Below are 25,709 nucleotides of genomic sequence, written 5' to 3' on the forward strand. Positions count from 1 at the left end.
CCCTGGCCTGCTGTGGGAAGGACATGCAGGGATGGGCCTGTCTTTGGGGACGGGGGGGGGGTGTTCAGAGCACCTGGTACAGTGCTCTGCCTGCCCCTCAGGGCTCAGGCGTGGGCAGGACAGAGAAGCCTGAAAACTAACGCGGATCCTGACACTAAACGAAAAGCCAAATACGTAGGACGGCGCCAAGACTGTTGGTCTCGGGGTCTGATTTTAAGACTTTCTTTTCTCTCCAATAAACGACGGCGTTTCCTTTCAAGTAATCGGCTCCTCTAACTGAGTTACTATTTTCCAGGCAGCACACAGAAAATATTCCTACCTGAGCAGGAGGGGAGTGTATCCATGGCAACCAGACACCAAGGTCCTCAGTGCCGCGCACACTGATGGGCCCAATAGGGAAGGAGCGCGGGCCGGTTCCTAGGGGGAGTCTCGTGAGGGCTTGTACCCACACCGGGTCCCCGGATGCCTGGAGCCGGCCCCTGGCTCACTCCTGGGAAGAGCTGTAGGCCAGTCCTGGTGGGGGGCTTGGGCAGGACACCTGATGGGCTTGGAGCAAACCACCCTGGATGAGCTTGGGCAGGACACCCTGGACACGGCTTCCAACTGCCCCATTTGTGGAGGGGGTGCCGGACCAGCTTGTAACTCTCTTGAGCTCCTCTGTGTAAGATGTGGGCTTTAGCACCTGCCGCTCAGGTGTGCTGAGACAGTGATGTGAGCCCAGTACTCTACCTGCCGGGGCCTGGTGAGTGGTCAAGGGCAGCTACGACGCTCTTTCTACCAGAGCCCCTGGTCTGTCCCACCACTGAGCCCTCTGCTGTGTGGGATGCACACTGCTAGGACCAGAGTCAGGGCAGAACCCTGGCCCTGGTGGTCCCAGAGGACCAGGCTGGCCACCTGACCCGAAGAAGACACTGAAGGGAACAGCGTGGTGACGGCAGGAAAGGAGCCGTGTTCGGTGCAGTGGGAGGACACAGCCTGGTGCCTGAGACCTGTCCGTGAGGGGCTGACGCGAGGCTGGGGTGTGTGGGAAGGGGAAGGAGGCCGGTCGGGCTCTGCCGGCAGACGGGCAGGCTCTCTTGGTGGGTCTGTCGTGACCTTGTTGTAGTTCTGCCAGGGCCTGCAGGCTCCAGGACAGGGAAGTCACTGTCACTTGAGGGGGCAGTTCAGTCCCCACCTGAGACAATTGTCCCTGAGCAGGGCACAGTCTCCTTCCAGTCACCAGGTGATTGCTTCTGCTTTGGGGAGTGCCACCCTGGGGTGATCTGCCTACAAGGTGCAGTGACCCCAGAATCTAAGGTGACCAGGGAGAGAATGACCTAGGAGTCAAGGACCCTTCCTCCAGGGACAGGGCAGTGACCGGGGAGCTCTAGGCCCGGCTCTGGATGTGGTCAGTGATGGCGGCTGACCATGTTGGTTGTGACCGCACCTCAGAGCGCCTGAGCTACTCTAAGCTTGGAGCCTCTGTTCTGCAGGGGGAGGAGGACCAGCTGTAGGTGACACTCCACAGTGATCATGAGCAGGTCCACGTGCGGACTCAGACGGAATCTGACCCGCAGCGCAAGAGAGGAAGGACACAAAGACCAAATGCAGACCAAAGGGAGACCAAGTGCCAACCTTTTATCCTGCCTTAGTTACCCGCCAGGGTCTGCAGGCCCCACTGAAGATCGGCCTCTAAAGGCCTGTCACACTGCCCTCACCCACGACAGGGCTCCCAGGCCACCAAGGGCAGGAGGGCAGCTGCTGGGGTGGGGCTCAGGAAGGTGGAAAGGGCAGGCAGACCTGCAGGGCTCGGAGGAGGAGGTCCGTGACGGGCACCGCCCTCACCAGCAGGGCCTAGGCAGCTCCAAAAAGGAATAGTGGGGGGCAGTGGGGGGCCCCATGAGCAGCCTGACAGAGAGAGGAAAGGCCAGGGGCAGGGGGCAGGCTGGGGCAGACCCCTGAAACCTGCTCTTGACGGCTACTGTCCCATCAGCAAAACCACTCCACTGTCCCTGTGTCCACTCTCCAGACTGTCCAACCAGGACAGACCCCCACAGGAGGAGGTCCTGCCTCCCGGCCTGCTGAGGGCCTTGAGCTTGCAGTCTGCAGGGAAGGATGTGCCCTGCTGCCCTGGTCCCGCTGGAGGGTCAGCGTGTCAGGGCGCACGGCCTGGCAGTGGTTCCCTGGGGGCCAGCGCTGCAGCAGACCTCTCCTGGAGTCGTCTGATGCGTATTTGTTGAATGAACAAATGGCCTCAGGGAGCTGAGGCTCTCCAGTGGACCTGGCTGGTAGAGGCAAGATCCAAAACCTAAAGGTACAGGACGTCAGGAATGGACAGCTTGCAGGAGGCCCAAGCAGAGCCTTTATATATACACAAGACTATATAAAGGATGCTTTGGATGGTGATGGACATGTGGATGGCTGGACGGATAGATAAAGGACAGAGAGGTGGATACACCGATGAGTGAGCGCTCACATGCACTTAGTTTGAATAAGTGGACAGGTGTAGGGATGGAGGGATGGATGACAGATGGACAGGGGTGGATAATGGACAGATATGTGGATGGTGAATGGAGAGACACCTGGGTGATGGCTGATGTGTGGGTGAGGAGTGGACAGAGGAATAGATGGGAGGGTTAATGGGTGAACAGGAGGGTAGGTAACAGGTAGACTAGTGGTCGGGCTGTGGCTTTGTCACTCAGCAGGTGACAGATGCTCCATCCTACAGGCACACGTGTCATGCTCTTGGACTGACACAGTCCTCACAATGGGTGAAAATCCGTGTGTACCACGTAAAGGACGCTCACCTCATGGGGACAAGATCGCCCTTGGCCTCCCCAGCAAGACTCCAGAGAGTCCCCACCTGGCTTCCTGGGGCAGGGGAGCTGAGTGGTGAGAGCTGCCTCTGAGCCGTGCGGTTGCTTCTCCGCCTGCTCTGCTGTCGGCCGCATGGCTTTCATCTCCGTGATGACCTGGGACACATTTCTCGTTACAGACACCAGGAGAACCACAGGGAGCAGGCACCTGGCTAAGGCAGGAAGAGCAGAGACGGACCTAGTTTGGATGAGATGGTGTCTTGGCAGCCTCTCCAGGTGGAGCCCGCCCACTCCGGCTCACGCAGCATGTCCTTACCCTTTGGATCACAGTGATTTTCATGCGCTCTGTTCTCCTGAATGGAGCAGAATCACAAAGACGAACATGACTGGGGACACGTGAAGCTCAGCAGACCACAGCCGGCGCAGCTCCTCCGCAGCCTCTGCCCACGGCACAGGTTGAGCCCTGAGAAGGATCAGCAGAGCACGGTGATATCCCAGGGGCCAGGGGCACACGGGCGACTGAGGGGGAGAGGCGGGCCAGGTAGACGGATGTGTGGGCTTCTGGTGACAGTCACCAGTCCCTGGTGGACAGCAGTGACCACGGGGGACATCCTCAGAACACTAGCAGGAAGTGTTGGGAGGTGAGAACGACAGCCTGGAGACACCCGGCCCTGACAGAGGTGTGGCTTCGTCTAGCGGAGCCTGGAAGGCGGGAGGAGACGCTCGGTGCGACTTCAAGGGCTAACCGAAAACAGTTTCAGAGGGACAAAGGCACATTTGAAAAATGAAACCCAAACTTAGTGCAATGTCTAGCCTGCCTGCTAACGTGGCCCGCGAATGTCGCGTTGTCACGCCTCCAGCCACTCTCCCTCGCTCCCTCTGTCCCAGTCACACCAGCAGAACCTCCTCCATGTCCTGACCCTAGCACCTCAGGACATTTGCACTTGCTGTCCTCTAATTCTATCTGCACGTCACTTATTCCAAGAGGTCTCCTGACACCCCAGCTGGTGCTGACCCCAGAGTCACTCTGAGGGGTCGTAGGCACCTTATTCTTGACTCTCAGCACTTGCCACTTTCTGAAATAAACTTGTGCATTTGTTTCTGGTTGATTAGTTCCCTGAAGAAGGGTGAGGACAGAGGCCACGTCCCTCATGTCTGCCACTCCAGGAGCACTGGGTGCACAGCAGGGCTCAGCAGTCACAGGAGGGCCAAGAGGGTCTGGCTGGGTCACGGCCATTCTGACACCAGGAACCAAAGGGCCAGCAGTGTCACCTTTAGGCCAAAGAGAACAAGTCCCAGCCACCCCCACGAGACAGTGCGCTGCTCCTGGGGCTGCAGCCTGCTGTCAGCCGGCCTCAGCAGTGCGTGGTGTCCATCTCGACCACAGGCTTCGTTTTTGAAAATCCTGAGATTTCTGGCAATTTTGTTATTATCTGATACATCAAACAATAATCAATATCTCTTTTTAGGGTGGTTTTAGCCACGACTATATTTCAACCTCTTTTCTCTCAACATGCATTTGCTCTCGACTGAAAATCCATCGTGTGTCTAAATCCAGATCTCCCCGGTTCCGTGTTTCAACTCTACAGCATCTAATTGAACAGGAGCGCGAGGACCGAGGCTCGTCTCCCGGCTCTGGAGGGGTACGAGTGCGCTTCTCCGAGGGGTCAGGCCCAGGCCGAGCGGAACTCAAGGGCCAAACGGACACTTTTAACAATTTTAACCCAGTACCGAGGAAGACAAAAGCCTATTTAACTGGTGAACACTTGAAATATCATCTTCATATTAAGACAACACAGAGCTGTAGAATCACCACTAGGATCTGAGGACAAGGCTGCCGTGTTCCAGAACTCCCCACCCAGGTGGTCTGCGGCCCCATTGGCACTTCAGAGCTGTGTGCAGAACCTTGCCCGGGGTTTCCCGAGGCCCACAGGTCGGGAGCCCCTGCTCAGGCTGGTGCAGAGAGCATGCCCACAGGCCAGCGCTGCCTTCCCACGGTTCCACCGTAGAAAAGAAAGCAGAGTCAGGCAGGAAGACAGAGGGTGCGTTCCCAGACGACTCCGGACGACGCTGCCAGCCCAGGATCCAGCTCTGACTCCGGCCTTGACAGAAGCAACCTGAGCTTGGCTGGACGCTGGCAGGATTCTCTACTGCTGATAGCAGCATCTTCCCCAGGCTGGAAATGACACCTGGCCTCCCCTGCCTCCCCCCCCTCCCCTGGCCTCCCCTGGCTTCCCCTGCCTCCCCTGCCTCCCCTGGCCTCCCCTGCCTCCCCTGCCTCCCCTGGCCTCCCCTGCCTCCCCTGCCTCCCCCCCCCCCGGCCTCCCCTGGCCTCCCCTGCCTCCCCTGCCTCCCCTGGCCTCCCCTGCCTCCCCTGCCTCCCCTGCCTCTCCTGCCTCCCTTGCCTCCCCTGGCCTCCCCTGCCTCCCCTGGCCTCCCCTGCCTCCCCTGCCTCTCCTGCCTCCCTTGCCTCCCCTGGCCTCCCCTGCCTCCCCTGGCCTCCCCTGCCTCCCCTGCCTCCCCTGCACCGCATGCCTCCCCTGGCCTCTGGAGGGGAAGGTGTGACACTGGTAGAGCAGGTTTCTCTTGAACACCAGCCTTGCTCTAATTTGTCAGGGGTTTTGTAGCCCAGGACAGCTGGTTGGTGGCCTCTCTAGAAGTCCCTGTAGGACAGAGTTCAGAGGACTTTGGCTTTAAGGTGACAAACTTCGGCTTTCCACAACCTTGAGCTCCCAGGGGAAAGAGCCCAGGTACATCCACCCGACTCCAGCACTGCAGGGCCTGGCTTCCTGCGCCGTCACTGAGGACCTGTCCCCTGGGCCTGCCTGAGGCCAGGCCAGACAGACTCTCCAAAAAACGCTTTTCCCCAAATGATTAGCTGCCTGGTCCCCCCACTGGTCCTGAGAGCCAAGGGCTAGCTCTGCGCCCTGACCACTGTCCAGCACCTCCCTTCCCCAGGACCCTGGCCTCTGCCCACCCAGCCTGAGCAGCAGCCGTCCTGGGAGCAGCCCGGCCCCAGCCTCCCGTGCTCCTCCTGTCCCACAGCCTCCCAGCTGCGGTCACCATCTTTCCCAGTGGCTGTGTCCTCTTGAGTAAAGTCCCTCCTTCCCCGAGTCCAGACTTGCTTTTCACTGGACAGAGGAAGAAGACCATGGGAGGAGCATGGAAGCCCGAATCACTGACCCGGAGGGTGGTCATCACTGACCTGGAGGTGGTCATCGCTGACCTGGAGGGTGGTCATCGCTGACCTGGAGGGTGGTCATCACTGACCTGGAGGGTGGTCATCGCTGACCTGGAGGGTGGTCATCGCTGACCTGGAGGGTGGTCATCACTGACCTGGAGGGTGGTCATCGCTGACCTGGAGGGTGGTCGTAGCTGACCTGGAGGGTGGTCATCACTGACCTGGAGGGTGGTCGTAGCTGACCTGGAGGGTGGTCGTAGCTGACCTGGAGGGTGGTCGTCGCTGACCTGGAGGGTGGTCGTCGCTGACCTGGAGGGTGGTCATCGCTGACCTGGAGGGTGGTCATCGCTGACCTGGAGGGTGGTCATCGCTGAGCTGGAGGGTGGCCATCGCTGACCTGGAGGGTAGTCGTCGCTGACCTGGAGGGTGGTCGTAGCTGACCTGGAGGGTGGTCATCACTGACCTGGAGGGTGGTCGTAGCTGAGCGGGAGGGTGGCCATCACTGACCTGGAGGGTGGTCATCGCTGACCTGGAGGGTGGTCATCACTGACCTGGAGGGTGGTCGTAGCTGAGCTGGAGGGTGGTCGTCGCTGAGCTGGAGGGTGGTCATCACTGACCTGGAGGGTGGTCGTCGCTGACCTGGAGGGTGGTCGTAGCTGAGCTGGAGGGTGGTCGTCGCTGAGCTGGAGGGTGGTCATCACTGACCTGGAGGGTGGTCGTCGCTGACCTGGAGGGTGGTCATCACTGACCTGGAGGGTGGTCATTGCTGACCTGGAGGGTGGTCGTCGCTGAGCTGGAGGGTGGCCATCGCTGACCTGGAGGGTGGTCGTCGCTGAGCTGGAGGGTGGTCGTCGCTGACCTGGAGGGTGGTCATGGCTGAGCTGGAGGGTGGTCGTTGCTGACCTGGAGGGTGGTCATCGCTGACCTGGAGGGTGGTCGTTGCTGACCTGGAGGGTGGTCATCACTGACCTGGAGGGTGGTCGTCGCTGACCTGGAGGGTGGCCATCACTGACCTGGAGGGTGGCCATCACTGACCTGGAGGGTGGTCATGGCTGAGCTGGAGGGTGGTCGTTGCTGACCTGGAGGGTGGTCGTCGCTGAGCTGGAGGGTGGTCGTAGCTGAGCTGGAGGGTGGTCATTGCTGAGCTGGAGGGTGGCCATCACTGACCTGGAGGGTGGTCGTTGCTGACCTGGAGGGTGGTCATCACTGACCTGGAGGGTGGTCGTCGCTGACCTGGAGGGTGGCCATCACTGACCTGGAGGGTGGTCGTCGCTGACCTGGAGGGTGGTCATCACTGACCTGGAGGGTGGCCATCACTGACCTGGAGGGTGGTCATGGCTGAGCTGGAGGGTGGTCGTTGCTGACCTGGAGGGTGGTCGTCGCTGAGCTGGAGGGTGGTCGTAGCTGAGCTGGAGGGTGGTCATTGCTGAGCTGGAGGGTGGCCATCACTGACCTGGAGGGTGGTCGTTGCTGACCTGGAGGGTGGTCATCACTGACCTGGAGGGTGGTCGTCGCTGACCTGGAGGGTGGCCATCACTGACCTGGAGGGTGGTCGTCGCTGACCTGGAGGGTGGTCATCACTGACCTGGAGGGTGGCCATCACTGACCTGGAGGGTGGTCATCACTGACCTGGAGGGTGGTCATCACTGACCTGGAGGGTGGTCATCGCTGAGCTGGAGGGTGGCCATCACTGACCTGGAGGGTGGTCGTCGCTGACCTGGAGGGTGGTCATTGCTGAGCTGGAGGGTGGTCATCGCTGAGCTGGAGGGTGGTCGTAGCTGACCTGGAGGGTGGTCGTAGCTGAGCTGGAGGGTGGTCATTGCTGACCTGGAGGGTGGTCGTCGCTGACCTGGAGGGTGGTCCTCACTGACCTGGAGGGTGGTCATTGCTGAGCTGGAGGGTGGTCATTGCTGACCTGGAGGGTGGTCATCACTGACCTGGAGGGTGGCCATCACCGACCTGGAGGGTGGTCGTCGCTGACCTGGAGGGTGGTCGTCGCTGACCTGGAGGGTGGTCGTAGCTGACCTGGAGGGTGGTCGTAGCTGACCTGGAGGGTGGTCATTGCTGAGCTGGAGGGTGGTCATTGCTGAGCTGGAGGGTGGTCATTGCTGACCTGGAGGGTGGTCATCACTGACCTGGAGGGTGGTCGTCGCTGAGCTGGAGGGTGGTCATTGCTGAGCTGGAGGGTGGTCATTGCTGAGCTGGAGGGTGGTCGTCGCTGACCTGGAGGTGGTCATTGCTGAGCTGGAGGGTGGTCATTGCTGAGCTGGAGGGTGGTCATCACTGACCTGGAGGGTGGTCATCGCTGAGCTGGAGGGTGGTCGTCGCTGAGCTGGAGGGTGGTCATCGCTGAGCTGGAGGGTGGTCATCGCTGAGCTGGAGGGTGGTCATCGCTGACCTGGAGGGTGGTCATGGCTGACCTGGAGGGTGGTCGTCGCTAACCTGGAGGTGGTAGTTGCTGACCTGGAGGGTGGTCATTGCTGACCATGAGGGTCGTCACCGCTGACCTGGAGGGTGGTCATTGCTGAGCTGGAGGGTGACCATTGCTGAGCTGAAGGGGTGGTCAGCGTGGGGCAGCCTCCTCGCCAGCGGTGAGGAAGCTCAGCCGGGGAGGGGAGGGACGGGCTGGGCCTCCGCAGTCTTACGCACTCACATCTGAGCCAGATCTGAGCTCTGCCCTCAGGTTGCTGGCTCTGTCCCTCCTCAGAGGGCAGGCGCCCGGAGCAGGCAGCCTCCCCTGTGCATGCCGGGAGGGGCCACCCCCGTGATACCATGTCATCTGAGCCACGAGTCTTTCTCTCTCCTCCTGGTGGTTAAAGTGACAGCCCCAGATGACACTAATCAGAGGTGGCGCCCTGGGCCTGGTCAGCACAGAGTGGCCTCCCTGCTTCTCTGAGCAGTGCACGCCCTGAGCCTCTGCATGGCGGGTTCTGACAGGCTTTCCTGCTCTGCTGGGTGGCGCCCGGGCGGTTTGCAGTGGCCACAGAAAGCAGAGTTAAAGCCCCTTCCACTGGGGGCTTCTGTGAGTGGGGTGAGAAGACTCCTGCGTGTCTGTCCTGTGCCTGGGACGCCACTGAGTGTCCTCCAGGTTCATCGGGGCCGGGGCCCGTGGGGGGCTGCTGGTGTCCAAGAGGTTGAAGTTACAGGGAGCCAGGAGGAGTGCCTTCTGGAGACCCGCTGGGCTGCCCCCCTCAAGGTCCACGGGGTCCAGCTGGGGAAATCTCTGTCTTGAGGTAGATCCTCAATCTCCTCCTTGTCACCTGGTTCCTCGTCTCCAACGCTCGTAAAGAGAGTCGCCACCACCTGCAGGAGCCAACCTGCTCCTCCCCTGGTTCCTGTGGACCCTCCACCTGGACGCTGCCCAGCCATCCCCGTGCCGATGGCTTCCTATGGGGATGTGGGTGCCCCCAGCGCCCGGGTCTGAGAGGGGAAGCCTCGGTCTTCCTCGGGTCCCTTTGTACTCATCCCCCACCCCAAGTCTGGGGAACGGTGTCCGCCCTGCTACTTAGTGACAGGTGGCACCTTTATTAGGACCTGAGGAGCCAGCCCGGTGCTTCCTCCAGTGCGTCCTTCGGAGCAGACGGGGCACCCAGCCTTTCTGGGCAAACAAAATTAACCCTTTCCCCGGGTCTCGGATTCTTCTTTAAGCCAAAGCTCAATGATTGGCATTGAGAACCTTCTTGTTAAGTACATGACTCCTGATTGAGTGAGTTCCCAGGGCTGGGTCTCCCACTGAAGTCTGTAGGCTGAGCTCCAGGCAGAAGAGACCAGGGAACCGAGCCGGAGCTTCTCCATCTCTGGGTCTGACCCTCTCTGTCCTCCTGCATCCTGCTGATCGTGGGGGGCCTGCTCTGAAGGACCCTCAATCTCATCCCGCTGTCTCTACACCCAGAGGCACTTCCAGGGCACAGAGGGAGAGATGCTCAGGAGCCACTTGGTCAGAGAACAAAGGTTTGGTCATGGTTCTTTCCGTCAGGATGCATCCAGCTGCCAGAAAGGGAACCACCAGCAGAGAACGCCCGGGACACAAGACACACCGTCATCTCCAGTAACGGAGCCAGCGGGAGACAGTCCTGAGTGCCGTGCAGAGGTCCACCAAGGACCCAGGCTCCTCCCCTCTGCCATCCTGGGTGTGTGGGAGGTCAGTGCCTGTGCTGGCTGCCCAGGGTGTGCACAGCCTCCCTCACCCCATCTGCCCACAGCTCACTCAAGACAGGAGGCAGGAAGCGGCCCCATCACAGTCCCCCTCTCAGTCAGGGGCAGACTCCTTTTGTGCCTCTGCCCCAGACACTCTGTGTGCTGCTGGCCTGGAGAGGCACATGCTCACGGGTGACCTGGACTGTGGCACCTGGGAATGCGTCACCAGGGGAAGCTCTGTGAGTCCAGGGCCCCTCCCCTCAGTGGAGCTGGCTGACCATGTGGGCATTCTGAGCCAAGGGAGGGGGACGAGGGTCGCAGGCCCCAGAGGCCAGGTACCTCTTAGGGGCCCTGCCCACCCAGACTGAGGTCTGCAGCTCCAGCCTGCACACTCCCTGGAGCAAAGCACCCCTGTCAACACCAGGGAACAGGCAAGGCGTCCCAGAGAGGCCAGGTGGCCTCACAGTGGCAGAAGCCAGCAGCTCAGCCTTCCTTCCCTTGGAGAAGGAGAGTCTTTCGAAGAGAATTAAAACTACAGGGACGTGGGGTGGAGGGACCTAGGACGATGCCATTCTCCAATTCTGTGGCTTTTTCAGCCACCATGATATGAAAATGGAACGCAGGTGTCCTCTGTCCTTACAGCTGTGCCAACGTGTGTGTGGCACCGACGGCAGGGAGGCCCTAGGAGAAGCCAGCGTGAATCGCAGGGGACCGTGACTCGGGGCTGCGCAGGCTGCCAGCCTTCACGGCGAGGCTGGGCGGGGGCTTGCGTGACAGCTCCGTCCTTTGCCAGACGTGGCAAGCTCGCCGTCAGTGAGGGTCCCACCTCCCCCAGGGAGAAGGGGTCCCCCCAGATCTTTGTAGAGCAGCAGTGTGTGCCATGAGGAGAAAAGCCGGACAGATGATGGACGGCACCAGACGGCAGGCGGAGAGGGCAGGGTGGGTACAGACACGTTCACCCACCAGGAAACGCAGGGAGAGGAACATTCGGTGGGAATCTGAGCACCATCGGGAAGCCTCCGCAGGGCCAGGGCGGCTGCTCAGCGCAGCTCTGGTCAGGTCCGCAGCCTCCCACCAGGTCTGACACCAAGAACAAGTCGGGGCGCTCCAACCCGCAGGGGAGCTCTGCTGGGGAGTGCAGCTCTGAGAGGCACCTGGGGCTCCTGTGAAAACAGCCCTGCTTCCTCCGGGGCCGCGCCTGGGGACACCTCCATCCAGCAGCTCCTCTGGGAAGAAGTGGACTCTTGGTTTTCAGGAGCCTGCGGCCCAGTAGGACGGAGCAGAGGGCAGGCCGTGGCGTGGCTCCCGAGCTTCCCGGGCGGCGGGACTGCGGGCCTTCGGGGTCCTCTTGGCAGAGGCAGGCGGCCGGGAGCAGCGGGCTTCACAGGCGCCTTTGGGCTCCTTATCCAGCTTTCCTCCCGCCGGTGAGAGCCCTGGGAACCAGCAGCGCGTTTCCCTCTCCCCGACTCTGCCTTGCCCGGTGCCACTAGGGACCTGTGCCCGCCCGGCCCTGGGCACGGGGTGCTGGGCTCCTCGAGGCTGCAGCACCCTGACTCTGTTCACCCTGGCCTCCCCATGATGGCCCGGGCCCCGCTCTGGAAGTGTCCAGGCTCCTGTCGGCAAGCACAGTGGCCATCTGCTCCGAGGAGCACCTACAAGATCAGCTGCCCCTCTGCTCTCCCGGCTAGACCCACCCTGCCCAGGCACCACTGCCACGTCTGTCTGCCTCAGTTGGCTTTTGGCCTCCGTGACTGAAAGACCCGACCAGAACAATCTAGAGGAGGCAAAGTTCACCCAGGCTCAGGGTTTCAGAGTCTCCGTCTATAGAAGGCCAACTCCTGGCTCTGGGCCCAAGAGCAGACGCACATCATGGTGGGAGAGTGCGGCTCGGGGAGCAGAGAGAGACAGGGAGAGGGGGTGCCCCTCACCCCTGGCCAAGCATAAACCCCAGGACATGCAGCCTTGGCCCTGCTCCTCCCCACACCCTCTCGGCCATGGGTCACCATCCAGTTAATCCCTACCAGGGGGCGATGCACTGATTTGGTTAAACGCTCATATCCCAGTCCCTCCACCTCTAATCCTTGTTACATTGTCTCACAAATGAGCTTTGGGGGTCTCCTCATCTAACCAGAACATTCTGTCCTGGCCCCCAAAACCTCATCACCATTTCACACTGCAAAATACCTTTAGTCCACCTCAAGAGCCCCCACAATCTCAACAGTTCCAAGATCACCCCCAAAGTCCAAGTCCAAGGTGTCCTCCGAGACTCGAGGCAAATTCTCAGTGTGAGCCCCTGGAAACATCAAGAGTAGGTGACGACACCCACATATAAAGGCACGTGGTAGACATCTCTGCTCACAGGGGAGAGATAGGGACATAGAAGGAAGGGGGAGGACTGAAGGGAGACCAACATCCCGCTGGGCGACAAACCCTGCAGCTCCACGTCCGGCACCTGGGGCAGGTGGTCTCATCGCGGTGTCCTCTCCAGAGGGCGTGGCAGCTCCCCACCCTGTGGCCTTGCTGGTCGCAGTCCATGTGGCCCCATGTTGGCCTCCCCCACTCAATTCCCACAGCTTTTCTCTGCAGACGGTCCATGTCACTGGCCTTTCTTAATCTCAGGGTCAGGCGAGGGTCTCCTCTGCAGCTTCAGCTTCTCCTCACATCTCCAAGCACCACCTCTTGGGGGCAGCCCACAGGGACTCCAACTCTAGGCCACTTTCCCTGGACTCCCAGGCCTCCCTTTGAAGTCTTGCTGGAAGCCTCATGACCTCCTAACTCGGGCCTCCTGCACTCCTGTAGAAGCAGCACCACTCGGTCGGTGCTAAGGTCTGCCACCACCTTGAGCAGTAGCCAAGCCACCTGGGGGGACCACGGTGGCAGCAGCCTCCAATTGTCTGGACAGTTGAGCATGGTGAAACAACTTCCTAGCCACCCCCCACCCCGCCCCAATTTCCTTGCAAGCAAGGTGTTCCACTGGTCTCTTTTTAAAAGAATTTTTGCTTTTACTCTTGAGCCTGAGATGAGTGTGGTCTTGCCAATTCCTGAGATGCCCTCAGGCCATCTTTCCTATTGTCTCTAAAAGTGTTTAGCGTATCTCTTTAGGGTCTATAATGTCTTTTACAGCTATACCTTCCTTAGCCCTAGTTTTATTCAATTTTTTGGCGAAACTGCAACTTTTCAAATCTTTCTGCTTTTTTGCTTTACTTTATGCTCCTAATTCTTCCAAAAAAAATTGGCCAAAAAAAAAAAAAGCTGCCAGTAATATCCACGCCACTGCCTGAATACTATGCTGCCTAGAACTTGCTTCTGTCAGATTAAAATGTCCATTGCCTTTAAATTCAACCTCACAGAAAATGGCAGGATATGGGCAAAATGCTGACTCTTTTAGCCAGAAAATAATATGAATGGCCTCTAGTCCAGTTTCCAATAGAGTCCTCCTCCTCTGAAACTTCCTGACCCCAGTCTTTATGCCCACAGTCCCATTAACTTTCTGGTCTTCTGAACTCCAATCAGAATTGCCCATTAAGATTCACTTAGAACATTCTAAAACTTTTCCATCTCTCATCACTAAATTTTCCAAAATTCCTCCCACCAATTCCAAAAAAGCTCCAAAATTTAAACCACTTGGTTAGTTTAGTCCCAGCAATAACCCCACTCCTGGTACCAATTTCTGTTTTAGTTAGCTTTTTTTTTTTCTTCTGTGACCAAAAGATCTATCTGACAAGAACAATTTTAAGATGGAAAATTTTATTAGGGGATCACGGTTTCAGAGTTCTCAGTCCACAGGGAGCTGGCTCCCTCACTCTGGGTCCAAGGTGAGTGGAACATCATGGTGGAAGAGTGTAGCAGAGGAAAGTGGCTCAGAAAATGGCCCCCAGGAAGAGAGAGAGAAAATCAAGTTCAGTTCACATAATATATACCCAAAGTGTGCCCCAAAGCCACATCCTCCAGTCATACCTACCTGCCTAAAGTCACCACCCAGCTAATTCCTATCAGAGGATGAATGCACCGGATTTGGTTACGATTCTCAAAACCCAATCATTTCACCTCTAATCCCTCCTGCATTGTCTCACACATGAGCGTCTGGGGAACACTGGTGACATTAACACCTCCTGACATGGCCCGGTGTAATCACATGACTGAGTAAACCAAAGACCTCACATGTGCTCTCCGAAGAAGCAAATCCTCCGAGGATCCCAGTCTGTCTGTCCTGTTCCTGGAGGGTGGGCAGAAGCTCTGACCTGCTTCCAGCCAGTAGAACAGAGACAGGCACCCCATGTCCCTCTGTGGTCACATGCATGGTACAGGTTTGCATCCCGACAGACTGCGCTTTATCCCCACTGGCCTTGAAGAAGCTGTCATGTCCTCAGTGGCCCAAGAGAGGATGGCCTCCTGGGATCCCAAGACATCTCTCACCAGACAGCCCACATCAAAGTCCAGGCCTGAGGCCCACGTCTACGAAGAGCGGAATTCCACCAACGCACCTGTGATACAGCAGGAGGCCCGAACCCCAGAAGGAGCTCACCCTGCAACACCTCAGGGGCAGCCTGGTGAGACCCAGATCGGAAGACTGGACTCATCTTTCAACCTCAGGAATGTGTCAGGAGATCGTGAACGCATGCTGTTCCCCGACACCATGCCTGCGGCCTCTCACGACACCACGTGGTGACCTCTCACGACACTCTCTCAACAGCTGCAGAAGAGATGCTGAACAGGGCGGCCCTCGGAGCGTGGCAGAGACTCCGCTGGGGGAACGTTGGCAATGCAGGTTCCCAGACCCACCCAGCGCAGGTCGGCTGTCTCAAATGTGAGACCCACGGGTCAGCCAACTCTCTCCTAAACTGCAGCAGTGGGAACCCAGATCCCCTTGGGCACAGCACAGGGAGTTTACGGGTCCCACAAAGAGGAAAATGCCAAGGGCCGAGGGCTTGAGGCACAGCTGGATCCAGGCTCAGCGCTGCTCACTGACTTGGCCAGTCAGTGGCTAAGCACTTGCCAGGACCAGGGAGACTGAAGTGGCCAGAGGCAGTGCTTCTGAAACAAGAGTCAGAGAGAAGAGTGGACACCAGCGGGCACAGGCGGACACCCCAGGAGCAGGTCTGCTCCCACCCTCAGGAGAGAGGGCTGAGGGACAAGGGGTGGGACATTTGCAGGGCCTCAGAGCTGGTCCAGCAGAGCAGCTCACCCCTCGAGCTGGCCCTGAGCGTGGCCTTTCGTTAGGGTGAGTGGCCCCCAGAACTGCTGGGCTGCAGCAGGGCCAGGCACAGCCTTGTCCCGTCAGTGAGGGCACAGGGGAGCAGTGTCCCCCACTCCCTCCTACTCCCAGGCTAGGCTGACCCTGCCCAGCTCCGCACCCTCACAGCCCACCAGGGCCTTTCTCGGGGTGCCATGTTGCCCAGGCTGCCCCTTCTTGGGGCAGAGCTCATTCTGCAGAGCTTGTCCACGTAGGAGGTCCGGATCCTGGCAGGGGCTGGCCAGGCAGAGCTGGGAGTAGCAGCGGCAATGCCTGCTGGTCTCATCCACCCTAGAGACCGGTTCAGGATCCACAGCGGAGGCAGCCGGTTTTGTAAGAGGAGGTTCCAGGGAGCAGGGAGGGAGGAGGGCTCTCCAAGGAAAGGGCCAGGCGGGATTCCAGCAAAGGCACCGTCTCCTCCCACCCAAGCCAATTAGCACCAGAGCGCTCAGGGCCAGGGGCCCAAACTGAGGTATCAGCAGGTTCTGTGGACTTCAAAGGCTCCCACTTAAAGCTGCAGAAACCCTTCCTCACTGTTCTCAGGTTCCCCACAGACACAATCATTTCCAGAAAGCCAGCAACAAGAACCAGGTAGTCTGCCGTTCTCCATCCCAGAATCACCCAGCAACTCAAAAGAGAGACGCGTTCACGGTATAATGAGGAACTTAAAATATTTTTAGATCCCAGTGACACCAGAGAACTGAGAGTGTTGAGCACAGCAGCTCCTGGGGCCAATCGCAAGCCAAGGAAAGAGGCCATAGGATAAAGGGCCAGCAGGGGTCTGCGGATGAGGCAGGCATGGAAACACCAGGAGGCGGCAGAATCAGATGCATTCCTGAGGCATATCCAGAATTTCCATCAGAAAAGTTAGCAAGCACCTGCTTCATATGCTTATGCTTACACTTTTCTGGAAAAGCCAGAATTCATTTTATCTTTTGGAATTTCTTTCCCCCCAAATTTGTTGAAAACATGAAGCGTTTTTACACAGTTCCAACAGTGTGTTTGGATTCTGATCTTCCGAAGAGAGAAAATTACGCTTTACTGAGGAACCCTTTGCTGTTAGACAAGTATTACAGAATTAAGATATACCCACGGCATTTTCATTGCTAAGCAAAGCACACAGATTTCTAAGCACGATTGACATGACAAAATAGGCTGCGTGACGTCCCAGCACGTGCTGGTCTGCCTTGTGTATGCAGGAGGTTTGCTGCAGTGATTTTTAAATGGCAGAAAATTTCATCAGGAAAAGTGGCTCTGAATCAAGTTTCGAACCACAGTGACACACTCACGACAGAGCTGTGTGGAGATGTTGTTCTCCTTCCTCAATTCTTGACTGTGCACCAGTACAACATGTCAACGAGATCCGCACGTCACCCAGGACTTTAGAAAGTTGCATTGAATTGCAAAGCAACATGCACACAGTGCTCCCTGGGCCCCATGTTCTACCCCGCCACTACACGCGAGCAGAGGAGACCTGGACGCGGTGCTCATGACCCTCTCCGGGCTCTCGCGGAGGGTTAGAAGCCCGGTGCTGGCACCAGTGCTTCCTGGGAGCCATTTGGCATGACCTCTCATTACCACATTAGCTGAAAGAACACTGTGTTCTCCTGGGCACAGAGACAGGCCTCTGCACACATATCTTGCTGAAGGTTAAACCAATAATGCTGAATTTCTTTAAAATGAGTTTGCTTTTGCCGATGCAGAGATGCAATTGAGGATTGGGATTTAGATCAATCTTTCTGACAAACAAGCACAAACACTGTACAAACAGAAACGGGCCATGCCAGGTCCCTGCAGCCACCTCCCCTGCCTGGGCCTCCCAGCGCTCCCCTTCTTGCGAGCCACCGCCACCCCAGCACAGAGCCACGTGACACGGTCCGAGGTTTCCACTCTAAGATAAGGCAACAGGCCTCTTGTCTTTTGTCTGTTCCTCTGCATTATTAACACTCTCTGGAGGAACGGCCGATGAAGTACAGGCTCCGGAATGAAATGGGCATTTCTTAGGACTTCACAGATGATGGACTGATCCTGGGCCCTATCATCCCTTGATTGATTGGTAAGGATGAAGACTAATTGATATGGGGAACCAGAACGTGGCGGGAGGGAGGCCTCACTACAAATCACTAAATAAGCCAGGGTTTCCTGTGCAGCCAGTGAGTGGCCCTATCAAGGGGGTGGGTGGTGGTGCCGAGGAGAGGGGTGGCTGGGTGAGGACCCCTTTGTTCCAAGCTCTGGATCCTGACTTCCTGGTAGCCTTCATTTTGGTGGCAGGCTGTCATGACATCGCCCAATAGTTGACTGGTCGCAGCCTTAGAAACCAACGCTTGGTTCGTCCAGCTCTAAGCCCTGATGGAGCCACCTTCAGGTGCTGCCAGATCAGGGAGTCCAGTGGTGGGAGGCCCTCCTCTCTGCCTCCACCTGAGGGCACTGGGCTGGCAAGCTCCAGGCTCCCTACAGGAGGCCTTAGCCCAAGCTCCAGGACCTTCCCCTTCGGCACAGCAGGAAGTGCAGATGGGCCCTACGCCCCAGAGAAGGCTCCCATTCCTCAGTGCTCGGCAGGGTCGTGGGCCCCTGGGGCATTTTGTGTCTTTGTCCTGCTGGGTCCGAGCGTGCTGCTGACCTTGGCAAGGGCGTGCAAAAATGGGGGCCTGAGATGCCTGGGCTCCACTCAGGCTCCCGGCCACCCTCCTCAGAGGCCTGGAGGGGAGAGGCGGTAGCAGCGTGAGAGTCAGGTCCTGTGCTGGCTGCAGTGCACCTGGCCTAGTGACACTCGGGTTTAGGGAGCACCCTCCGTGGAGTCTGCGCCGTGTCTGCAGAGTGATTGTTCTGCAGCATCCACGCATTTTATTATCCACTGCTTCCTTTTCCAGGGGCCCTTATGCTGTAGGTAAGGCATAAAATCGATTTCTCATTAAATTATGTGAGTCGGAAGGTCACATCGCTTCATTTCAGGAGGGGCACACGGAGCTGGACGGATCAGCGTGCGTGGTGTGGCTGCACGAGGAGGCACAGAAGGGGCGTGAGTGGGGCAGAACGGGAGCCAGAGCTCTCCTCTGTGCGTGGTCAGAGAAGACCCTCAAGGAGACCAAGAAGCAGCCTGTGCGGAAAGAAATGTGGGTCTGAAATATGGCCTGGGGGTCAGCCAGTGTTCAGAGGGAGCCGGAACCCGTAGGGTGTGTGTGTGTGTGTGTGTGTGTGTGTGTCTGTGTGTGTCTGTGTGTGTGTGTGTGTGCGCGCGGCCTTCCCGCGAGGAACCTGCCCACAGGAGCACTCAGGCTCACAAGCCCCGAGACCTGCACCTGGAGGCCCAGAGCCCTGGTACAGATCCTGGTCCAGGGCAGAGCTGCCAGAGACCCACGGGAGCCCAGCTTCCGGAGTGAGTCCAAAGTCAGGGAAAAACACGGCAGTCAGCGGGGCTTCCCTCACTGGAGGGGAGGTCAGACTTCAGTTCCTGTGGAGCTTTGTAAGAAGAGGCCCACGCTCCCCGCGGAGGGCCTCCCCTCACCTGACCCACGTCTTCAAGTAGCACCTCATCTAGAAGCAGCGCGCAGACAGCCCGGGGTGATGTCTGACGGGCGTCTGGGCACCTGCGGCCCAGGCCAGCGGACCTGGGAAACCCACGGTCACCACACAGAAAGCTGGAGCACGGAGCAGGCCGACTGGGAGGAGTCCATTCTCAGGATCCACAGAGCTTGCCGCAGAGGCCCCGCCCACCTCGGGGAAGGCGGACTTGAGTTCAGGTGCTGCCTGAGGTGCCCTGGGATTAGTGCTGCAGGTCTGGGGAGGCCCGGAACCTTCTTAGCATGCCTTTGGCCCCATCCTGCCTATCAGGAGGGACATACAAGGAACACAGGTGACAGGTGACTTAGGGTCGTGGAGACTGTCCTCTGCTTCCCACAGGGCATCCCTGTGAAGTAGGAGCCCAAGCCGGGTCAACCGCCAGTGTCTCCGACGTTGACATGTGTCCTCTGGGACGTGAACTGCCCCTTCCCAGCCGAGAGCCACTGCTGGAAAGGGAAGAGGAAGCACAGGTTCTTTGTTTCCTTTTCTAGTTTCATGGGGGCCGTGGGTGGCTCATGCTATTAAAGACAAGTGTAGATGCCCACAGGCCCCTCACTCAAGTTCCATGGCTCAATTTTTGATTCTTTTCTTTGGGGGGGGAATACCAGGGTTTGAATCCAGGGGCAGTTTATCACTGAGCACCATCCCCAACCCTTTTTAATATATTATCTAGACACAGGATCTCACTGGGTTGTTGAGTGCCTTGTTAAGTTGCTGAGGCTGGCTTTGAACTTAGATCCTCCTGCCTCAGCCTCAAGCCACTGGGATCACAGGCATGAGCCACCGCATCTGGCTTTGTTCAAAAGTTTTAAGCATCTTTGCACAGAAATATCTTGTAAGAAAAGCACTTACCTGTCCAAGCCCAAAGAATGGACTGAGAGGCACAAGGAATAACAAAAATTGAGGCATTACTTTCAGGACAGTCTTGCAAGATCAGGTGCAACCAGCATTTTACCCCCAGAGCGCAAGGTCCCTCCCTGGGTTCCTCATTAACTGAGTACTCTGGGGTGCACAGTCTCCCCTTTACTGTCTCCTATTGGTTTATTTTTTAAAAAATACACCTTTATTTGTCTCCACCTCCCTTTGTTCTCTGGTGGTGGGAAAGTCCCCTGGGATTGAGGGCCTTTGGGCTCCCACACAGTTTATCTCTGTTGGTCAGGTGGGGGCTTCCTTCTCACCTCCTGTCTGTCAAGGGGCTGTGACTTGTCACACTCCGGGGTTAACTGCCTGTAGCTTTCCGTCCTGCTCCTCCCAGCTGCCTGTCCTAGGTCCCCAGCGTTCCCAAAATGGACCACAGGACTCTCTGCTTCTCACAGTCTGCAGACACCGTCCTGCCCCAATCTCCTGGCACGTCAGAAGGACACCAGGAGGCGACCAGGAGGGGACGGCTGTGGACACCCGTGGCTTTGCGTTGTGCAGAGGCTCACCTCTGGAAAGCCTCCTCCGGTCATTTCAAAGAGCTGGATTTGACGGATGCGCACACGTCCACCAGGAGCGATTTAAGACTCTTGATTGAATCCGATCATATTAAAAGATTAATATAAAATTAGATTCAAAAATAGCTTGAAAGGACTTTCACTTTCAAAAGAATTAAGCAGAGATTTAAAAGCAGAATTTGTTCCAGAACCCAACAATGGCTCCCTTTGTCTTTTCTTGGACATGAAGTTTTCACCGCAGGCTGGAAGGACCTTCACCGAATTCAGGTGCTTCCGCCGAGGTGCACTTTGAGGAAGAAGAAGACCCCAGCCTACCAACAGGACAGAACCACACGGAAGTCCTCTCCTGAGTTCAGGAGGTTGAGAGACGAGGCCACCAAGGGGGCAGGGCTGCGGGCGCCCGGCTCTCTTGTGCCTCCTTTGCACAGTTCAGAGGCATCCTGGAGAGGGGTCCCGCCATCGAGCAGGGTCTGCTGTGGTCCACCAGGCACACAGCTGGACACTTGACCCATCCCATCCTCCCAGAGCTGGTGAGGAGAAGTGTGGTCCCTCGCCCACCTCTCCAGAGGAGGAAGCCCAGAGGGGACCCGCTGCTCTGCGTAGGTGCCACCAGAGTAGCAGAGCTGCCATCCAGACAGAGCATTGGAGCCACCACCGTCTGCCCACCACCACCTGCCCACCACCACCTGTCCACCACCACCTGTCCACCACTGTCTGCCCACCACTGTCTGCCCATCACCATCTGCCCACCACCACCTGCCCACCACCGTCTGCCCACCACCACCTGCTCACCACCGTCTGCCCACCACCACCTGTCCACCACTGTCTGCCCACCACCACCTGCCCCCCACCGCCTGCCCCCCACCACCTGCCCACCACTGTCTGCCCACCACCGTCTGCCCACCACCACCTGTCCACCACCGTCTGCCCACCACCACCTGTCCACCACCACCTGCCCCCCACCACCTGTCCACCACTGTCTACCCATCACCATCTGCCCACCACCACCTGTCCACCACCACCTGCCCACCACTGTCTGTCTACCACCGTCTGCCCACCACCACCTGCCCACCACCACCTGTCCACCACTGTGTGCCCACCACCACCTGCCCACCACTGTCTGCCCATCACCACCTGCCCACCACTGTGTGCCCACCACCACCTGCCCCCCACCACCTGCCCCCCACCACCTGCCCACCACTGTCTGCCCACCACCGTCTGCCCCCCACCACCTGCCCACCACTGTCTGCCCACCACCGTCTGCCCACCACCACCTGCCCACCACCACCTGCCCACCACCACCTGTCCACCACTGTCTACCCATCACCATCTGCCCACCACCACCTGTCCACCACCACCTGCCCACCACCACCTGCCCACCACTGTCTGCCCACCCCCGTCTGCCCACCACCACCTGTCCACCACTGTGTGCCCACCACCACCTGCCCACCACTGTCTGCCCATCACTGTGTGCCCATCACCACCTTCCCACCACCTATGTCTGCCCACCACCGTCTGCCCACCACCACGTGCCCACCACCGTCTGCCCACCACCACCTGCCCTCTTTGCAGCTGGCGTCCTGTGGGAAAGCTCTCTCTGGGACCCTCCAGATCAGACGCTCACGGCTCAGCCCACCATCCCCTGCGTGACAGACACTCCGGGAGCTTCAGGTAAAATGCCTACGTGGTGCCAAACCCATGACCTTAACTTCCACCTTGGAAAACTAGAAAAAGGATAAATTAAACCAAAGTCATCAGAAAACAGGAAACAACAGGAGGGGGAGGGGCTATCGATGAAACGGAAAGTGAACAATGACGAAAATTCAAAAGGTAAACGGGGTCTCAGAAGGCCAAAGATGGGTGATGCCCAGCTAGACACATGAAGAAAAAGGCAGATTAAAAATCACCAATATAGAGAGAGGGTGAGGAATTTGGTGTTACTGCTTTTCAGGGCTGTGGACTCTCTGTCCACCATCAGTGATGTGAGGCAGCCCCAGACCTCCGTGTCTCGGCTCCAAGTCCTGGTGCTGTCTGACTCCTTGGGTCCGTCTCTGGGTCACCTGTCACCATAGGTCTCTCTAGGAAGCAGACTGCTGGGAAGGGCCATACAGGAGACGGACAGGGAGACGCTCCCAGGTTCTCCCTCCTGCTGGGAGGTGTTGGAGAGAAGAGGGGGCCTCTCGGGCCTGCAGGGCCCACAGAGATCCTCAGGGCTCCACAAAGCCCCTGCCGCCAACCTACAGAAATCACCTATATTTCTGTACCACAGCAACACACCATGGGTCATAAAGTATTCAAAAATGCCATGTATGTTGCATCCGCAAATGGTTAATACCTGGCATAAATTTAAACCAATGGCAAGACCTGCAGACCCCAGACCAGAAAGCCCTGCAGAGGAGCCACAAGAGACCTGAACCTGTTTTCTTGGAGGCGCTCACTTGGTATTTTAAGATGGGACTTTTCTCCAAATTGATTGACACATCCCATGAAGTCCCCATAAAAGCCCCAGCATTCATTTCTGCAGCTCAGTAGCAATGAAAGTAGGGGTCATCCAACTGAGGGACCTGGGCTTCACCTCGTTCTCTGGTGGCTAACGGGTGGCCTGGGAACGCCACCTGCGTGGGGCCTTGCCTTCCTCAGCCATTGAAAGGACAAGCTCCAAGAGTCTCCCGAGTCCTCACACCTCCTCCACGTCACCTTGGGCACTTAGCACAGCCTGTATGAGTTATTTAATTCGTCCCTTTCATCTGCTTTTTAAAAATCTGATTCTGTGAAGCTTCATCCTAAGTATAATATCAACAAAATTAAAAGGTTGGCTTGTCAATTAAATATTTTTCTAATACACTTTAAGGAGTTTCATGGTGAACGGGGAGACGGGGTCAGCTCTCCCAGGTCATTCCAGGTGTCCTGGTTGAAGGCGCTTTGGGAGAGGCGGCCTAACGCAGCCTGAGCTCTCCGGCCCGAAGCCCATGGAGCTGCTAGAGTCCAACAGCCCCAGCCTCCAGGAGGAATCCACCCGCCCAGCACCTCCAGGCAGCAGCCAGCCCGTGGTGCTCGGGGTGCGCTGGGGAGGAGGGAGGAGCACGGCGCTCCACGGGTGGCCAGAAACGGAGCAGAGGAGGGCAGTGGGCGAGGACTTCCTCTGGGAGGCAGTGTCTTCTCCGTGGACTTTGGCTAGTTTGGAATCTCAGCGTGAGCGCAGCTTTGAGTGTGGATAACATCGCACCCTCGCCTCCGGGGAGCTGATCCGTGTGATGGGAAGAGCATGAGCTGGAAGCAACTCCAAAGAGCACGTAGCACAGCTCCTGCTCTCCCCTGTCGGGTCTGACACCAGCCTGGGACTGCAGAGGCCCCCGGCGCAGGGCTGTCCACGCACCAGACTCTGCACCCCTGCCCAGAGCCCTGCTCCCCTGCCTCAACCCCTAGCTTCCATCCCGGCAGATGGACCTGCTGTCCACCCAGGGGTGCGTCCTCCTTTTCCCTGGTGTCCTTGTGATCTCCACCCCGTGGAAGGTACCCCAGTGGGCAGCGAAATTTGGTTTGTGCTCAATATAGCATTCTCTTCAACCCTGCTAGCAAGGAGTCAAGCCATTCCCCCCTCCCCCCTCCTTCTTGGTTTTTAAAACATAACAGCTTGACTGAGATATGAGTCTTGTATGCACACACCATCAAGTCCACTTGGAGTGTACAGTCCAGTGGTTTCTCATAGAGTTGAGCATGATTATTCATGGATTCCATATTTGCAAATTTAACTCCGTTTCTTTCTCCTCCAACTTTGTCCCCAGACAAACTGGTCACAGCTGGTGACACTGTTGAGGGCCAGCAGTGGCTCTCTTTTGTGAAGGGTCGGAGCAGGGCTGTCGGGGGTTAAGATCATGTGATGCCCAGTACCCGTTACACCTGGTTTCCTCTGCCAAGGAGTGGGAACTCCTCAGGTCACTCCTGGAGACTCCAGGGCTGCGAGCAGCAAGGGCACGTCTGTGCACAGTGCCTGGCCCGAGGCAGGGCAGCTTGGGAGAGCGAGAGATGGGCCTGGGCTGGCTCTCGGCTTTCACTTGCAGCTTTCCTAGAGAGAACTGAAGTGTGCAGAAGCGGCTTCCAAATGTCCTGTTTCCGAATGTCCACTGCCTCCCGTCACATGACCCAAGCCCAGTCATGGCGCCTAAGGTGAGCAACATAAGGGTTGGTCTCTCGTCGCCTTCCTGTGGAGGTGGGCTCCTCCTGCCCTGGTTTCCATAAAGGCCGCAGGTGACAAACTCGAGGCCCACAGCGGAGCCATGGGGAGAAGCTGCCATGGTTTCCTCTGGACCCAACAAGACAAGCAGGCTCCCTCCTGCCACTCCTGCTGGGTATGGTCCCCAACCTCCCGCCAGAACAGTGAGGCCAGAGAAGGAAGTGAAGGGGGTACAAACAGGAACAGGAGAAGCCAAATCATCTCTTCAGCGACGACATGATCCTGTATTTAGAAGACACCCACAGAAGACTTCTCCCGCTGACAGACAGTGCAGCAAAGTAGCAGGTTACAAGACCAAGCTACAGAAGTAAACCGCTCTCCTCCACACCAACAGGGGATCTGCCAGGAAGAGGCCAGGGCCACTCCCCCGTGCACAACAGCCTCCAGCATACAAAACACCCAGGAATAACCCCACCAAACAGGAGAAGAACCTCCACGGTGAGAACTGAAGAACAGGGAAGCCAACGCAATTTCAAGCCAAAAAAGCAAAGCTGACAGCTTCACATTCCCTGACTTCAAACACTTGACCCCCCAAAACCAAATAGCCCAACTAATAAGTGGGCAAGTGAATCAAACAGGCATTTCTCAAAATAAGAAAAACAAATGGTCAGCCGATACATGAGAAAAAATTCCACATCCTTAGCAATTAGGGAAAAGCAAACCAAAAGACCTGAGGTTTTATCCCATTAGAACGTCAACCATCAAGAATACAAATAATAATAATGGGTTTTTTTTTAAGAAACTGAATTTCAACCTCCATCTAATGTCGAAAACGATTCTTGGTGAAAACAGGTAAACATGCTTCGATCTTAAAATGAGATTCTAAAATAAACAGAGCAGACCTACAGGCAGTGGGCTCAGAGAGCTGAGAACGGGAAGGGGAGCGAGGGACCGCCCCTGACCACCCAGAGCCCACGTCTGGAGACACACAGGCAGGTTTCCGTCTCCAGCAAGTCAGAGCCCTTCTGATGACCATCAGCAGCGGCAGCAGGACACCTGGTGAGCACCCACCAGGGGCCACCTGCTGTCTGAGCACTTTGGACCTTTGCACAGCTGGTCCCACAGGACCCCGGAGGGGAGTGCTGTGCCTGCTTCACAGATGAGAAACCGAGGCCCAGGGAGACTGAGGACT

At 57.6% G+C, this 25,709-nt stretch overlaps 1 long non-coding RNA gene across 2 annotated transcripts; it reads right to left on the minus strand.

The window, feature by feature from the left end:
* Positions 1-1,593: 1,593 nt before the first annotated feature.
* On the minus strand, positions 1,594-4,983 carry LOC144378214 (uncharacterized). 2 transcript variants are annotated; one of them, XR_013439901.1, is made up of 3 exons: positions 3,112-4,983; positions 2,843-3,007; positions 1,594-2,287 (listed from the first exon to the last, which is right to left on the minus strand). It is a non-coding gene; the product is annotated as an uncharacterized LOC144378214 (long non-coding RNA). The 2 variants fall into 2 exon arrangements; XR_013439900.1 differs by having other exon boundaries at positions 2,787-3,007.
* Between the last annotated feature and the right edge of the window lie 20,726 nt (positions 4,984-25,709).

The sequence above is a fragment of the Ictidomys tridecemlineatus genome, chromosome 5 (genome assembly GCF_052094955.1).
Source record: "Ictidomys tridecemlineatus isolate mIctTri1 chromosome 5, mIctTri1.hap1, whole genome shotgun sequence".
NCBI classification, from domain to species: Eukaryota; Metazoa; Chordata; class Mammalia; order Rodentia; family Sciuridae; genus Ictidomys; species Ictidomys tridecemlineatus.